This window comes from Prionailurus bengalensis, chromosome X (genome assembly GCF_016509475.1).
Source record: "Prionailurus bengalensis isolate Pbe53 chromosome X, Fcat_Pben_1.1_paternal_pri, whole genome shotgun sequence".
NCBI classification, from domain to species: Eukaryota; Metazoa; Chordata; class Mammalia; order Carnivora; family Felidae; genus Prionailurus; species Prionailurus bengalensis.
In genome coordinates, this window is record NC_057361.1 from 102,301,383 (window position 1) to 102,318,977 (window position 17,595).

Sequence of the window (17,595 nt, forward strand, 5' to 3'; positions counted from 1 at the left end):
CATGATCTCTCAAGAGACTGCATATGTGGTACTTATATGATGTATGCTAGTGCTATTGTATTGAGAAGTTTTCATTCCTTTATCTGTAGAATCTAATGTTTTTAGAGTGTATCACTCAGCTTTTATGAAATACCCAAATGCATTTCAACTGAAATGAAAAAGGGTATCCGAATTTCACAGAATCTTTATTTATTTTGTATTATTTGAGATCCAAGACAAATAGTCTGGCTTTATAGTATTTCATTTCTTTTATTTATTTATTTATTTATTTATTTATTATTTTTTAACAGAATCATTGGTCTTTTTTTTTAATTTATTTATTTTGAGAGACAGAGACAGCGTGAGTGAGGGAGGGGCAGAGAGAGAGGGGGAGAGAGAGAGAGAATCCCAAGCAGGCTCTGTGCTGCCAATGCAGAGCCAACATGGGGCTTGAAATCATGAAACCATGAGATCATGACCTGAGCCGGAGTCAAGGGTCAGAGGCTTAACTGACTGAGCCACCCAGGTGCCCTCATTTCTTCTTTTTAAAACTTCTTTTTTTAAGTAATCTCTAGGTGGGGTTCAAACTCATGACCCTGAGATCAAGAGACGCATGCTCTTCCTACTGAGCCAGCTAGGCGCCCTATAACTTCTGTTTTTAAAATTATGGAATGTTTTACATATACAGAAAAATATAGAGAATGATATTATAAACTCCCATCTGCCTGCTGCCTGGGTTGTCAAATCTTAAGTTTCCCATATTTACTGAAGATCCTTTTTTAAAAAAAGAAAGAAAAGAAATATGACTTTACAGATACAGTTGAAATTTCCTGCCTCCATTTATTTCCCATCTCCCTTTCTCATAAGTAGCCACAATCATGGATTTGGTGACTTTCTTTTTTTTTCTTAAATTTTTAAAAATATTTATTTTTGAGAGAGTGAGAGAGAGACAGAGTGAGAGCAGGGGAGGAACAGAAAGAGAGGGAGACACAGAATCTGAAGCAGGCCCCAGGCTCCGAGCTGTCAGCACAGAACCGGACTTGGGGCTCGAACCCACGAACCGTAAGCTCATGACCTGAGCCAAAGTCGGACACTTAACCGACTGAGCCACCCAGGCGCCGCTTGGTGACTTTCATTTCCATGCACCTTTTTGTATTTTTATCACATGGGTGTATATCTATAAATGTATAGGACATTGTTTTGCCTATTTTAAACTTTATTAAATGGCATCATACAATCAGTAGTAGAGGCAGTATAATGCAATGAATAAGAGCACCAAGGGGCGCCTGGGTGGCTCCATCGGTTGAGCGTCCGACTTCGGCTCAGGTCATGATCTCACGGTTGGTGAGTTCGAGCCCCGCGTCGGGCTCTGTGCTGACAGTTCAGAGTCTGGAGCCTGCTTCGGATTCTGTGTCTCCCTCTCTCTCTGCTCCTCCCCTGCTCATGGTCTGTCTCTCTCTCTCCTTCAAAAGTAAAAAAAAATAAAAATAAAATTTCAAAAAAAAAAAAAAAGAGCACCAATATTGGAGCCAGAGGTGCTCTGGAATTTCTGCTGTACATGTTACTAGTTGTGTGACCTTGGAGAAATTACTTAATCTCTCTGTGCCTCATTTTTCTCATCTATAAAATGGAAATTCATAAAAAATATTTAACTTCTAAGGTTGTTTTAAGGATTAAATGAGTTGATATGTGTAAACACTTAGAACATAATAAACTAAGCGTAAATGTTAGCCATTACTCTGCACCTTGATTTTTTTTTTTTACCTAACATTGATTTTTTACCTAACATTTTTCAGATTCACCCATGTTGATTCATGTAGCATTAGTTCATTTTCACTACTACAAAGTATTGTCATATGAACATATTGCGATATATCTCCTCTTTGATACACACGTAGGTTGATTCCATTAGAAAAAGTGCTGCAATGAGCATTCTTGTAGATGCTTTTTGTGCACATATATACAAGAGTTTCTCTAGAGTTCTTCATCTTTAACTTTCTTTTTTTTTAAGTTTTTATTTTTTTAGTAATCTCTACACCCAACATGGGGCTCAAACTCATGACCCCAAGACCAAGGACTCTTCTGAATGAGGCAGCCAGGCACCCCTCATCTTTAACTTTCTAGAAAGATACATTTTTAGAAAATATGGCTTTTATTTCTTTTTCACAGGCAAAGGAACTATGTGTCTCATCCATTTCAATGTCTCCAAAATCAATAGTCATATTGTACACCTGAAACTAATCTAACAGTGTATATTAATTACACTTGAATAAAATATATGTATATATTTAAAAAAACAGTAGTGTTTGTGACTTTCTAACCATTTGCAGCTGCCCTGTTGAGCATCAAAATCACAGTCTGGTTAAAGTGATGATGTCATGACAGCAAATACTGGTCTTACTGTTTTTTTTCATTGCCTTTTAATTTTCACACACTGCAATCTGCAAACTGAAAGTGTAGAACCTGACCTCCAATCAAAGAGCATGCCATTTCTTATGCTTTGTATAAAATCCGATTTTTTCATGCATAGTGATTGATCATTGTACTTGAAAGGTCATTATACTTCAAAGGTTTTTGAGGTCTGTGTCACAACAGTTGTAACTAATGAATGCCTTTTCAAACTCCATTTTGTTATTTCTTCTTGGGAAGAGACTGAATTGGTCAAGTGGGTGTTATATTGGTCTTAACTTGCTGAATGGTAGGCTGTAAACCTTAAGAATGTTTCGACAACTCATAAAGGGATAAAGACCCCAGTTGAAAAGTCTCTGATGATTGGGATCTTAGACTGCTAACCTCATTAAGTTTCATCTGGTAGTCCCTTTGAAAATTCATTCAAATTTTATCATTTTCTCATCCTGAAGATTGTAGGGAAGTGTTATTTTTTTAAAAATAGGGACAGCTTCCTTTTTTTTTTTTCAAACAACTTCTGATAGTCATTATTTCTTGCATTTTCTTGTGCCAGTAATTGATACGCTTCTCTTTTAAGAATATCTAAATGGCTATAATGTTTTGCCTTGTGAAGTGACTTTAAATGGATTCTCAAAGTGTTCTATAAACCGTATTTAAATCTGAAAGAATAAAACCTCAGTAGAGATTCCAAAGCTGATCTCATTTTATGATTTGGCTCCTAGACATTTGGATGTCCCACCCTCTGTGAAACAAGCCGTCTACTCTCATTGTTGGTAGCCAGCTCTTCATTTACAGCTCTAAGAAAATATGTCAGGTTTTATGGCTTTGTAAATAAATCTAAAAGCATCTTTGAAAAAAAGAAAAAGTCTGTGTGAAAGGCATTCCAAACTAATGGATATATCAAATGTCTATTGAGCACCAAGTTTGACTTATCTACTGTGCTGGATAGATGTCCCTATTCTCAAAATGAGTAAGCACACTACGTTTGGCCAGCAAGTAGAAGGCTATGATCCAGTATCTAAAAGTGGTCTGGAAAGTGTGTTCCCAGTGGTGTAGAGAAATAGCCTAGGGTTTGGAGAATGAGAGGACTAGGGTGTTGCTCCTAGCTCTGTCACTGGACCCTGTGTTATCCTGAGGACATTGATCTCTTGACTCTTCAGTTCCTCCTCTGAAAAATGAAGGAGTCAGTCTGGATGCTCTTCTATGTATCTTCTAGACAACTCTATGAACTGTAAGGAAGGGACCAATGTGGAATGTAGTATTCAAGAGAGACATTATGGAGAACATGAAGCTTCACAAAGTCCTGTGAAGGATTCAGATGCTTGGGAGGCAGTGTTCGGGCATAACTAAATCGGTTTTTACTGCTAGATATGATTGCTTTTAGTTTACAGTGTACAATAAATAATTGCAAAACTAGAATAATGTACATATTTACCTACTTTCCTGGGTAGATATGTTTGAAATGTATTTTCAGATGATTAGAGGATGGCATATGAAAATATATTATCATTACTATAATTGTTGAGATTTAACATCATTAGGTTTTTTGAATGTATCAACTCAGGTTAAAAGGAAAATAGAATTAAATTAATTCTGTCAATTATAACACACAAAAAATTCATGACTCTGGACATTATCTTTGACTTTGATCCATGGCAAATACGTTTTAACAACTGGCTCTCCATGGGGGAAAAATAGCCCTGATTCTCTTGCATTTGCTGATTTGCATGGTGTAAATGCCCTCACCGTGTCTGATTTCAAGATCCCAATGTGAGGTCACGAACTGAAGTCGGGAAGACATGTGCACACTTAGCTCTTGTGAGCCAGTGCTAGCAGGCTCTAGCACACCACCATAGTATATAATATGGATATAAGGAATATATTTACCTTTCTTTCTTTCTTTCTTTTTTTTTTTTAATTTTTTTTAACGTTTTATTATTTATTTTTGAGACAGAGAGAGACAGAGCATGAACGGGGGAGGGGCAGAGAGAGAGGGAGACCCAGAATCCGAAACAGGCTCCAGGCTCTGAGCCATCAGCCCAGACAGAGCCCAACGCGGGGCTCGAACTCACGGACCGCGAGATCGTGACCTGAGCTGAAGTCACCGCTTAACCGACTGAGCCACCCAGGTGCCCCGATTTACCTTTCTTTCTGACCCATTTGAGTATAAGTTGCTGACACAATGCCCCTTTTACCCTTATATAGTGTAGTGTGTATCTCTCAAGAATAAAGACATCTTGTGGTACCTCTTCACCTCCATCGGTGAAGCATGCAACTCTTGATCTTGGGGTTGTGAGTTTGAGCCCCACATTGGGTGTGGAGATTACTTAAAAAGAAAAAAAAATGAAGACAACCTCCCAATAACTACAGTATAATTATCAAAATTGGTAAATTAATATTGTTACAATATTATTATATAATCTAAATAGACCTTATTCAAATTTTGCCAGTTGTCCCAATAATACCCATTATAGTTTAAAAAAAGGGTGTGGTCCATCTAATCCAGGGTTGTCTACATTTGGGGGATAGAATGTATTTTTTCAGAAGTTTCTCCTTCCACTTTGCAATTCTCCCTTCATCTTTTCTTCACACCTCTTAATCTTTCCACGAGGAGTTCTAGCATTAATTTCTCGTGTCTAACATTAGAAGTGCTATCAACATATAACAACAGTAAACTTGCTACCAATGATACACATCAAGTGCTTACAGTGGTTCTAGTGTTTGAATTTTACTTAATGTTGGTAGTTAGTAATAACAAATGCGCTTAAATTCAAGGAATAGTCTTTGTTGTTATTAATGGTAGTGTCTTTCCTAGTCATTAATATGGTCTTAGCTTTATAAGCCTGCATGCGTGCCAATAAAAGAGAGTCTTAAAAAAGAGACAGTCTTATTGGAGGTCCTGGGCAATGCTAATTTTAACCAAATGACTTTCAGCCATATATGGAAATAGGTAAAAAAAATATTTATTTTGGGGGCACCTGGGTGTCTCAGTCGGTTAAGCCTCCGACTTTTGGTTTCAGCTCAGGCCATGATCTCACGGTTCATGAGTTCGAGCCCTGAGTTGTGCTCTGCGCTGACCACGTGGAGAGCCTGCTAGGGTTCTCTGTCTCTCCCTCTCTCTCTGCCTCCTCCCACCTCCCGCCTCTCTCTTTTCTCTCTCAAAAATAAATAAACATTTAAAAGAACTTTAAAAAATATTTATTCTTGGGTGTGTCTGTTATTCTGCTAACAAGAATGCTTCTGCTTACAGTACTATTTCTATAAAAAGTAGTATCCACCAAGGAGTTCCACAGAACAACAAACAAAATGAAGAATAATGTAATCATTAAATGTGTATAGGTTTATTTATTTATTTTTTTAATTTTTTTTTCAACGTGTATTTATTTTTGGGACAGAGACAGAGCATGAACAGGCGAGGGGCAGAGAGAGAGGGAGACACAGAATCGGAAACAGGCTCCAGGCTCTGAGCCATCAGCCCAGAGCCCGACGCGGGGCTCGAACTCACGGACCGCGAGATCGTGACCTGGCTGAAGTCGGACGCTTAACCGACTGCGCCACCCAGGCGCCCCTAGGTTTATTTTTTAATTAAAACATTTTTTAAAAAATTTTAATGTGTATTTTTGAGAGAGAGAGGGAGAGACAGAGCATGATTGGGGGAGGGGCAGAGAGAGAGAGAGGGTCTGAGACACAGAATCCGAAGCAGGCTCCAGGCTCCAAGCTGTCAGCACAGAGCCCTATGTGGGGCTGGAACCCATGAACCCGGAGATTATGACCTGAGCCGAAGCTCAACCAACTGAGCCACGCAGGCGCCCCTTAAAACATTTTTTAATGTTTATTTTTGAGAGAGAGAGACAGAGACAGAGACCCACAGAGCTTGAGTGGGGGAGGGGCAGAGAGAGGGAGACACAGAATCTGAAGCAGGCTCCAGGCTCTGAACTGTCAGCACTGAGCAGGATGTGGGGCTCAAACCCATGAACCGTACCGTGAGATTATGACCTGAGCTGAAGTCAGTCACTTAACCAAATGAGCCACCGAGGTGCCCCAATGTGTATAGGTTTAAACTGATAAATGTCTCTGGAACATATTGAAAAATCCTGCATCACAACAGGGCCTTTAAAATAATCCATAGGTCTGAAGTGATAGGTTTGCCTGTGCCTTGATGTCTTTTCTGTTGTTGTTTTTTAAATGCTGGCACTCAAAAAATAATGCAAATGTCATCTGTCTGCACAACAAATCCTATGACATGTTTAACTACTTAATACAAATAACTAGGACCAGTGCCAGCATTAAGTGATGAAAGAATTAGCTGCTGATAGGAATGGATTATTTTGGCTAGTATTTCTCAAATGATTGAAGCAGTAGGCAGAAGGTCGTTTTTTCCTTGAAATTTCCAGATATTCATACTAAATTTCTACTTTGCTTCCATGGAGATCTGGACATTCAGTGAAAGCTATGTCTTTATATGCAAAAAAAAAAAAAAGTTGAATGGATGATCAAATAAAGACAAAACAAAGACGTTCACTGTAATTACCTTCTTTCAGGCCAAAAAGCAGCACATGTGCCCTGTCTAAACCCTGAATACATTTTTACTTCCACTGCTTAGTCTAAGCCTCATCACCTTGAAAGAGGACTTCAACTACCTCCATTTTGACCTTAAACTTTCTAATTGATTAAATTCTTTCCAGCTTATCTCTTAACTCAGGCAAAAGACCCGGTGGGCAAAGCATCCCGTGCTGGGAACTGAAATTACCCCCTAAAGCAATAAGGACTGCCCTGACGCCAGCAAGACCCCTTAAATCCCAAGACAACAATCGACCTGACCTTTCCTGCCCACCTGCACGTACCCACTGACCTTTGTCTCACATTTTCCTTATATGAACCTGGAAGGATTTTCAGCACTGGAGACAGTCTTGGAGACACTAGTCCACCGTCTTCCCCGTGTTGGCCTCACTGAAATGAATTCCTTTCTAGTTTCATCACCAGTGCCTTCGGATTTTGTTAGAGGCAAGTGCTGAACTTGGTCTGTTTGGGATCCTCAGCGCCGGTTGCCCTTGTGCCCATGCACACTGGCTACAACCTCTTAGATTGTCTATCCCTTTCCGATCCATCATCCAGAGACGTCTTTCTAAAATGTCAAACTGAGCATGTTGCGTCCATGGCACACCGTTGCCTATAGGTACCAAGCTCCCTCCTTTACATGGGCATCCCAAGGGGCCCCTGTGATCGGGATCCTGCATACATCTCCAGCATAAACTTCTTCAGCTCTCCTTTTAACAGAGCTCTCTGCCCTCCACTTCCTAGTCGTTAGCCAAACGATTTGTAGTTCCAGGAGGAGAGGGGCTCTCTGTTGTGACTTTCTGTGCCTTTGTTCACACTCCTCCCAGAGTAAAGCTCTTTATCTTTTGTTTGCCTAATGAACACTATGTAATTTCAACTCTTACCTTCCTTATAAAGCCTTTTCTAACTCATGCCCACATTCACCTTTGTACACACATTCTATTTCGTCAATCTTCTGTAGTAGCACCTATAACACTTGATTGGATTTATTTGATCCTGACTATCTTTTCTTAACAGGTTGCAAGCTCTTTGAGGTCAAGCACCATGAATTATTCATCTTTGTGTCTCCAGCCCCTAGCCTATTCTGTGTCTGGCACATGGGAGGTACTCAGTAAATACTGTTGAATGAAGAACAGTTGTAACTAAAATTGTCTAGATAGCTACTGTCCCGTACGTAGCCACTAGCCACATATAGGTATTTACATTTATATTTTAATTAAAATGAAAAATGCGGTTCTTCAGTCACATTGGCCACATTTCAAGTGCTCAGTAGCTACTTGTGTGTATCATACTGGACAGCCCAGATAACAGAAATTTCCATCATCGCAAAAGGTCCTAATACATAGTGCTGATCTGGAAAATTCTTTATTTTCCTGTTTCAATTTAATGAACATTGATTTTCTGCTATAGGCTAACATTTGTGCTAGGCGTGGTGGTTATCGCAAATGTGAACAAAATGTGAATACTATTATGATTATTTGCAAGGCATTTGAAATCTGGTAGGAGGAAGCCTTGTAAAATGAGAGAGATTATTTCCATATTGGGACATCAGGGAAGGCTTCATGGAGATTTTCTCATTTAAACTGGGCATTTAAGGATGGAGAGTATTTGAGTAGGGCAAATCTTAGGAAAGGAGAGAAAATAGTGTGAGCAAATGTACAGAGGTGGGAAAGTACTAGGAAAATGGGAAGTAATTTAGTTCCCTTAGAATATATGGTATATGAGCTGGGAGTAGTCGTTTAGTTTATTAATTCATTCCTCAAATCATTCAACAAATAGTTTTTGAGCACCTATCCTGTTTCAGGCTCTATACTAGGTCCTGGAGGGGTGCCTGGCTGGCTCAGTTCCTACAGCACAGAACTTGATCTCAGGGTCGTGAATTCAAGCCCATGGAGCTTGAATGTGGAGCCTATTTTTAAAAAGAAAAAAAAATGTATATATATCACACACATACACACATACATACTGAGTGCTGGGGATAAACAGAGACTATACAGACATCGCCCCAGCAGAGTTCACAGTTATGAGTGAGAGTGATGAGATTTGGATAAAACTATGGAAGGCACTGAAAACTACCCTAAAGAGTTTGTACTTTGCTCCTCTGGCCCTCACACTCAAAGTGCGGACTTTGGACCAGCAGCATGGGCTGGGCATGACCCGCGAGTTTGTTAGAAATGCAGAATCTCAGGTCCCACCCTAACCTCAAACCTACTGAATCAGAATTTGCACTTTAGCAAGATCTCCAGATTATCCTTAAGCACATTAACGTTTGAGGAGCATTGTTGTAGGCCAACCGAGTCAATAAGAGTGTGCAAGTGAATGAATTAAAGTAAAGGAGTAAGGATGTAGGAAGTAAGCAAGCATAAAAGTAGGAAGTGAGGTGGTATTCTAATCAGTATTGGGTTGAAAGCAAAAGAAACCGGACGTGGGCCTATTACTGTAGAATGAGATGAGAAATGGGAGGGGTTGGGTGTGAGAGACAATCAATCTTTTGTATATAGGCACAGCTTCCGCTCCATGAACTCATACTGGAAATATTGTCTGTTATTCAAAGTGAAAAAAAATCAGCAAATTCAATAATATGGTATCTGAGATGTCTTAGAAGGTGCCAGCTATTCGTTTCAGAAAAGGCTTATTGGTAGGTCTACTTCCTGTTGACGCCACAGGTCCATAGTGTACTCCTGAGTGTCAAAGTATCAGGCCCTTAATCTTATACAAGTTCATACAGGGATTATGATAAGGAATTCAGAAATTAAATCACTGTATCAAAGTTCACAAAAAGCTGATTTATAAACGAGAAATTCAATTGATACAAATTTTTAAAAAACATTTTTTAATGTTTGTTTATTTTTGAGACAGAGAGAGACAGAGAGAGACACACAGAGAGAAAGAGAGAGAGAGAGGAGGAGGGGCAGAGAGAGAGGGAGACACAGAATCTGAGGCAGGCTCCAGGCTCTGAGCTGTCAGCACAGAGCCCAACTCCGAGCTCAAACCTACCAACTGCAAGATCATGACCTGAGCGGACGTTGGAAGCTTAACCAACTGAGCCACGCAGGCACCCCTAGAAGCTCAATTTATTAATTTACAATGGAGTAATTACCTTTCCACTAGCCAGAACTTTCTTTTATTACCAGCATTAAAATTTTTTAAAGTTTTTATTTATTTATTCATTTACGTGATCTCTACACTCAACGTGGGGCTTGAACTCATGACCCTGAGATCAAGAGTCCCATGCTCCATCGACTGGGCCAGCCAGGTGCCCCTAGGTGTATCACAATTTCTTTAACCAATTTCCTTAAATGATGCCATTTCTGTTTTCAGTTTCTCTTTATTACAAAGCTACACAGATCTTTGTGTAATTTGTACAAGCATCTATGTATGATAGATTCCTAGAAATAGAAATGGCAGGTTAATTTTACATCTTGTATGCTATGAGATACTTTTTAAAAAAATGTTTATTTATTTTGAAAGAGAGAGAGAGAGCGAGCGTGAGCGGGGGAGCGGCAGAGAGAGCTGGAGACAGAGAATCCCAAGTAGGCTCCAGCTGTCAGCACAAAGCCCAAAGCGGGGCTCAATCCAGAGTTGAAAGCTTAACTCACAGAGCCACCCAGGCACCCCTGGGATACTTTCTTTTTTAATGTTTATTTATTTTTGAGAGGGAGGGAGGGGGAGAGGAAGAGGGAGGGGGAGAGAGAGAGAGAGAGAGAGAGAGAGAGGGAGAGAGAGAGAGAATGAGTGGGGGAGGGGTAGAGAGAGAGGGAGACACAGAATCCCAAGCAGGCTCCAGGCTCTGAGCTGTCAGCACAGAGCCCCACTCTGGGCTGGAACTCAAGAACCGTGAGATCATGACCTGAGCTGTAGTCGGATGCTTAACAAACTGAGCCACCCAGGTGCCCCTGAGATATTTTGTTTTTAAACAATTCCCACCAATGGTACGTGAGAATTCTCAGTGCCTCACCAATACTGAGTACTATCAAAAACTTTTAATCTCTGGGGCACCTGGGTGACTCAGTCGGTTAAGCGTCCGACTTCAACCTAGGTCATGATCTCGCCATTCCCGACTTCAAGCCCCTCATCAGCGTCTGTGCTGACAGCTCAGAGCCTGGAGCCTGTTTGAGATTTTGTGTCTCTCTTTCTCTCTCTCTCCCCTCCCCCATTCACACTCTGTCTCTCTCAAAAATAGACATTAAAAAAATTAAAAAAATTTTAATCTTTGCCAACCTGGTAGGTATTTAGTTTGCATGTCTTAGTGGCGGATGAAGTTCGGCACCGTTTTATGTATTTATCAGTCATCTGCATTTCTTTTCCAGCAAGTTGACTCTTTATATTCTTTCTCCGTTTTTTAAAAAATTTTTTCAAAATTAAAAAAGAATTTTTTCTGACACAGAGAACACGCACGCGGGGAGGGGCAGAGAGAGAGGGGAACAGAGGATCCAAAGCAGGCTCTGCACTGACAGCGGCAAGCCTGATGGGGAGCTCAAACTCACGAGGAACCATGAGATCATGACCTGAGCCGAAACTGGATGCTCAACTGGTCGAGCCACCCAGGCGCCCCCTTTCTCCACTTTTCTATTGGAGCATTTTTATCTTGTTGATTTGTGCGAGTTCTTCATATGTGTCATGCCTTTCTCATTCATGTAGCAAATATAGTCTGCTCATACTTTATCTTTTGACTTTGTTTATTGTACCTTGCTATACATAATTTTAAATTTCTGTGGGCTCAAATTTATTCACCTTCAGGCTTCTGGATTTTTGTTCACATTTAGAATGGTGTTAGAAAATACAGACTATATATACATGCTGCCTAGAGTAGGAGACTATCTAGAAAATTTAAATTATAATCAGAAGCTTGTTCCATTGGTATAGATGGAGTTAAAGAGAGCTGTGGAATGCTTTATTTAGATTGTGGTAAGATAGGAAGATTATCTCTGCTACCCCGTGGGGTATGCATTTCTAGTGACCAGAATATTTTTGCATCAACTAGTGTCTTGTCCCTTAAATAGCATCAAATGTTCTAAGTATTCAACTTTCCTTTTTCTTATTTCTCATCAGGCACTGAAAGTTTCTGCTATTACAATATTATCTCATGAAGGAAAGCTTTTTTTTTTAACGAAGGCTATGTTACAAATAATTAGATTAAAGCTTATTTTACATCAGTTACATATTTCATTTGGTGGCATTTTCTCACTTTGTCCTCAAATTCAAAGGGTTCCCTTTTTGGTCTCTCGGTACCCTATGAAATACATTTCACTTCTTAGGACAGGACTGGGGCACACAGCACTGTAATCTGTACATATTGAAAGCTCAATAAATATTCTTGTGAATAAGCTCTAGAAGAAAAGAGAGGCTACTGTGAAACACTCAAACATCAGTACAAATTTGCTATAAAATTTTCTTCAGATGTTATACCAGTTAGTTACTGGTTTTCTTCAATGGTATTTTTCACAAGATGAAAGAAAGTTTACTAAACAGAGGAAGTTTTCAATGTTTTTTCAAGGTATAAAATTGTTTAAAGTCTCAGTTGCTACATAGACAATAAGAATATGAATTTACAAAATAGGTGAAAAACTGTTTGCACCATGTACTATAAATGTGACGTTTGGAGCAGAAAATCAGTAGTTTTCAGCTAATACTAAGGCAGGAAATAATTTAATATCAATTGATAGTAAATTGGCACAATTGAACTAAATTAATGTAAAATGATTTGGTACAGAGCCCAATTTTTCTATTACTTTAAGTGGAATTTTGCATTAACTTATGTAACTGTAAATTTTCCACTACTCCCTATTTAATGTTCTAGCTGCATCATTCCGTAACTTGAATCTATTAAAAACTGTATAACATTCTACCAAAGATGGTCTATAAATGAAATGGAAATTTATTTTGAATAGTATTCCACTACCCAAAGCTTTAGAGGTAAGTAAAAACGTCTCGGATTTTATTTGTTATTGATATTTAGATGTTTCTGTTTAACTTGAATTGTTCAGTTGATTAAATATACCATAACTCTTTTTTAAAGTTGCAGAAAAAAACCAGTAAGCACACAGGATGGGAGAGAAACTAAGGCGTGTTAGGAATATATTTTGAGGACTGAAATTAATCATTATATTCCATTAGGAATGCTTTGAAGGTGATATCGGGTGAAATCTCGATTTACACGGGGCTTTCGTTATTTCTCATTTGGAAAATTTGTCAGTAACATTTACATTTATTCCTTTTCTTGTAACTAAAAGGTAATTCAGTATCAAAGGAATACTCTAACCAAAATTTTTTAAAAAGAAAGAGGAACGACGTGCCTTTAACTACACACTATTGTGGGAACCTGGGAACTTCTGTAACAGCAATGGAGACACGGTAATAGGTCACTTCTTCCTGTCCTAGGAAAAGCGGCGCTTCGGAGGGGACAGGGCCTCCCCGAGTTTTTCTCCCCCGCGTAGAGAGTTCTAGGTGGTCAAAGGTCCGGGACGCTGGATTCGAAACAAACAAAAAAAATAAAAAGGGTGATAAACACTGGAGTTAACAGGGGGGTCAAAGGAACGTAAGGGCTCCTTTCGCACTTCAAACACCTTGGGATAGGGGGGAGGGGGCAGGACAAGGAGGAACCAAAATTCTTAACAAAGTCGTGAGGCAGCCCTGTCCCACGTTTCCAGGAAGACAGTGGATCAGCGGGGAAGGCGGGGGAGGACGGGGAAAGACCGGACAGGTCCCTCTCGACTCCTTTAGCCCTAATTTTTGATTTCCCTCCACTTCGCTCCGTTCCGTTTCCTCCCCCCACCCCCGCCCCAAGAGTCGAGAATAAAGTGGTCGAGCGCCCGGCCTAGCCTAGTAGCCCAGTTCCTTAAATCTCTTAGACCCTAGAGGGGGAGAGACCACATTTTCTGGGAGACGGGAATAGTGGGCTGCAAAGAAAAAAAAAAATTTTTTTTTTTTCCTCCAGTGTCAAGTCTTCCCGGTGAAAAATCGGCTCGCTTTCTCTCCACAGCCGAAGCAAAAAAGCAAAAACAGAAACTCAAAAAGCGAAGCCCCTGAATCACTTAGGATCAGGTGCCAGAGTTCCGCGAGCAGACTTCTTTCGGTGGGAAGGGATAGGGACCGCGGGGGAAAAGAAGGTCCCGGAACTAGGGCGGAAGGCCCCTCGCTGGGGCGTGCCAGAGGAGGGGACAGGGAAGGGTGATGCCCGGCTGGGCTGCCAACCTCGGGCTGCGCTCGGGGCGCAGGAGCCCGGGGGACGAGTCCCGCGCGACCCCGGTTTCCGATTTCCCACGGCCCGGGGCTCTGCCGGACATTCCTAACGACCTCCTTTCGACCCCCCCAAATTAAAGAGAGGAAACGCGGCGCGATCCGGGTCCGCGGCGGAAGCGCGGCCAAACGAATGAGTAAGTCAGGCGCGGGCACGGAACCTTGTTTACCCCACTCGGCGGCGCGCCCCTGCGGGCGCCTCGTTTGCAGGCGGCGTCGGAGACGCTGAACCCGGGAGGCAGTCGGCCACGATTGGTCGTTGATAGGGAGGAGGACGCTGGGAGACAAGCGTTGCAGTGTCAGCTCGCTGCCGCTAGATGCCGCTCCCTCCCAACAGGAGCCGAGCGCGGGTTCGTGGCCGACAGATGGCGCCTGCGCGTTCCATTCGCCTCCAAGTCGCCGAAGAGCGAACACCCCAAACAATCCCGAAGCGCCACCAAAAAAAAAAAAAAAAAAAAAAAAAAAAAGAAAAAAAAAAAAAGAAAAAAAAAAAACCCGCCGGATCCGACCGCCACTTTCAAAACCCCCCACCGCTCTAGAACCGCGGGAGCTTCCGTCCCTGAGTAGAATTCGAGGGTGTAAAGAAGAGGAAGGGGAAAATATCTTGTACCAGCCCAGGGGTGAAGAAGCCCCCGGCCTGAGAAAGAAGGAAGGAGGAGTGGGGGAGGCGAACAGTCTCGTTGCTGCCTCTGTGTACGCTGAGGGGGGAGGTAAGTTATAAAATGGCGGAGGCGAAGCTTCTAGAAGTTTGGAGGGGCACCCGGAGGGCGCGGGGCCCACCGTGAGGTGTGTATGGTTGAAGCAGGGCGCGAGAGAAGAGTTGGGAGGGAAAGAGAATGGGCACTCTATTGCCACTTAATTTCCCCTCTACTCCCTTTGCCCCCAGCGGGGCCAGCCATGGAGCGGGTGGCCAAGTCAAGACGGGGAGAAGCCTCCCCGTCCCCGCGTAACCCCCAACCCTTCTTTCTGCCTTCTCCCCCCAAGTGGCCACCTCAACACTACCAAGGAACTTCCAGCCCCCCTTCCTCCCTACCTCCTACTCCTAGAGTGGCTTTCTACTGCACGACTCTTCTTTTCGACTACCCTCGCTGAAGATTTTCTCTTCCTTCCCTCGCCCAACTCTCCCTCGGGGCCTCCACGGAGACCCCCCCCCCCCCCATGGGTGGCCCAAAATGGAGAACGCGGAGCAGCGCAAGATGGAGGCTCCGCTTCTCAGTGTTGCATTAGATTTAGGTGCCTTTTCTCCGGCAGGCTCTTAAGCCTGGGAGAGCCCAAACTGGAGGTGGGGTGGGGTGCGAGCCATAGTCGGGGGAGGAAAGCCGGGGAGGCTGTGGCTGGGGTGGGGGAGAGCGCGGTATCGTGGAGAGGGGAAGGAAGAGAGCAAAATGGTGGTGCTGGGAACCTAGGGGGGAGGGGAGAAGCGGAGGCTCAGTTGTGTATATTTGGGCCTCGGACCGAGGGAGGCGAGGGAAAATCTACTCTGATCACACCCCTCCCTCGTGCCCCCTCCCTTCTCCCTTCCCCTCTTTCCTTTCCTCCCTCCCTCCGCTCCCTCCCTCTCTTCCTCCCTTCCTAGAGAGGGAACAACATTCATGTGACGGGCCCCTCTGCTTCTCCCCCGCCCCATCATCTCCAGCGCGTGGTGGGGGAACTGCTTGGGAAAGCGATTGGCATCGATCTCTCCATCCCTTCCGAGGCCCGACTTCGGTCAGTTTTCTTCGGGCAACAATTTTATAAATAGGCTGGGGTCTGGCAGTGTTGGCCCCCGCGTGCAGACCTTGCCCCGAAGGGGGCCCTGCCTGCCTGGCATGGGAGGAGGGGGGAAGGGCGGGAGTGGAAGGCTGTTTGTTGGGGGGTTTTGGCGCCACTTTTGTTTTAGTTTTAGTGCTGCTTTTCGTTCCCACCCCCACCCGCACTGTCTTTCTCAAGGCACGAACTGAGCTGATCCTTGCCCCAGGTAGGCAGCTTCTGTTTTTTCTCTCTACACTTTTATTCTTGCTTGGGGTTGACTTTCTTTTTTCTTCTGTCGCGTACCCGGTGATCTGTGGCCGGCGATTTTAGCACGAAAAGGGTCTGATGGGCCATGGGAGAGAGAAGGTGTGGGAAACAGCATCAAGTAGTTCCGCAAAACTTTGAGCCCCGTTCCCATTTTCTTCTGGCCTACATTCGTAAACGTATTGTTGATTTCTGCCTTTTTTTTTTTCCTCGTCGCGAGAAGGTCTTGTTTTGCCTTTAGTTTTTTATAAACCGCTGTACTTTCGACATTTAGTTTCCGCTCTCCCTTGGTGTGTATGTCATTTTATTTTTAATCCTGAACTATAATGGGTTTTATCGTGAGATTTTTCATGCTGCAGTGTTCAGCTTTAATTTTTAATATTGCATTAGTAGTTTCATCCGGTTTGTGAGACTTTCTCCTGCGTGGCCTAGAAATGTTTTATATCTTGTTGCCTACCACCCTTTCCTACCGTCTCCCTCCTTTCTCTCGGATGGTTTCTTAATTGAGGGTCATGGTGTTTGATTAAATGGTTATTTACAGTTTACACGATATATCTATTAGAAACTTTTGATCTGTGGGATTAGGTTTAAGTAAACGAAAAGCTTGTGTTGCTTTGAAATGGTTCCTTAAAATGCGCGGGCCGCCCCCCCTCCCCTTGGTAAAGCCCCATCTTCCCCTCATACTGGAGTGTAAATTCCATACCCCTTTTCTCCCACGGACCGCCGTATTTCACGGCAGCCACACCCTGTATTTGTCTCTGTGGATTGGACTCATTATCAGCTTAATTTAGTGACTCTTAAACCACCATGATGGGACTTGCTTAAGCACGAAGCTTCTTTTCCTGTTTAGTCCTAGTGGTTAGTGTCGAAAGAGGAATAATCGAGGTTTCTTGATGAAACCTGGTGCGGTCCAACCTCTGCCTTTTTTCTGTTGTCTTTTTTCCTACTCCGGGCTGTTGGCGGTGTCAGCACCGCTGCTGGGGGCGGGGGTGGAGGGGAGAAAGAGTCGGGTTACCGAAGTGCGTCATTCCTGGCTCTAGCAGGGCCTGCTCGGGAGCTGCTGGTGTTTGTTACTGTCCTCGCAGCACTTTCCTGCCAACCTTCTCTCTCTGCGTATTGGTTAGGAGCAAGAGCAGGAGGCGGTCTTCTAATTCTATCTGTAGCCTAGCGCGTTGCGTTTCAGGGTATATGTGAACTTATTAAAAAAAAAAAAAAACCTGGGCCCTGGAAAGTGGATATACATTTCTGTTTAATGACATACAATTCAGGTAGTTTAGACTTGCTTTCATATATTTTCCAATGAACGGTGGGGTTAATTTTGAACATTTTAAAACGCTTACGTTAAAATGCCTGGTTTTCTTTTTACATTGATATCAATCTGTAATTAGGGATCAGAAGGACCAGTTAAGGCATAAG

General features: G+C 42.7%; 1 protein-coding gene across 6 annotated transcripts in view; it reads left to right on the plus strand.

Annotated features, from left to right (window-relative positions):
- Nucleotides 1-14,683: 14,683 nt before the first annotated feature.
- Nucleotides 14,684-17,595, plus strand: part of STAG2 (stromal antigen 2) — a 138,355-nt gene continuing 135,443 nt past the window's right edge. For 2 of the 6 annotated variants that reach the window (XM_043570617.1, XM_043570621.1), the window contains exon 1: nt 14,684-14,894. The gene's annotated coding sequence lies outside the window, so the exon portion shown is untranslated. Of the gene's footprint in view, nt 14,895-15,345; nt 15,467-15,666; nt 15,892-16,034; nt 16,142-17,595 lie in introns of those variants that run through there. The other 4 variants (XM_043570619.1, XM_043570622.1, XM_043570618.1 and 1 more) reach the window with 4 other exon arrangements.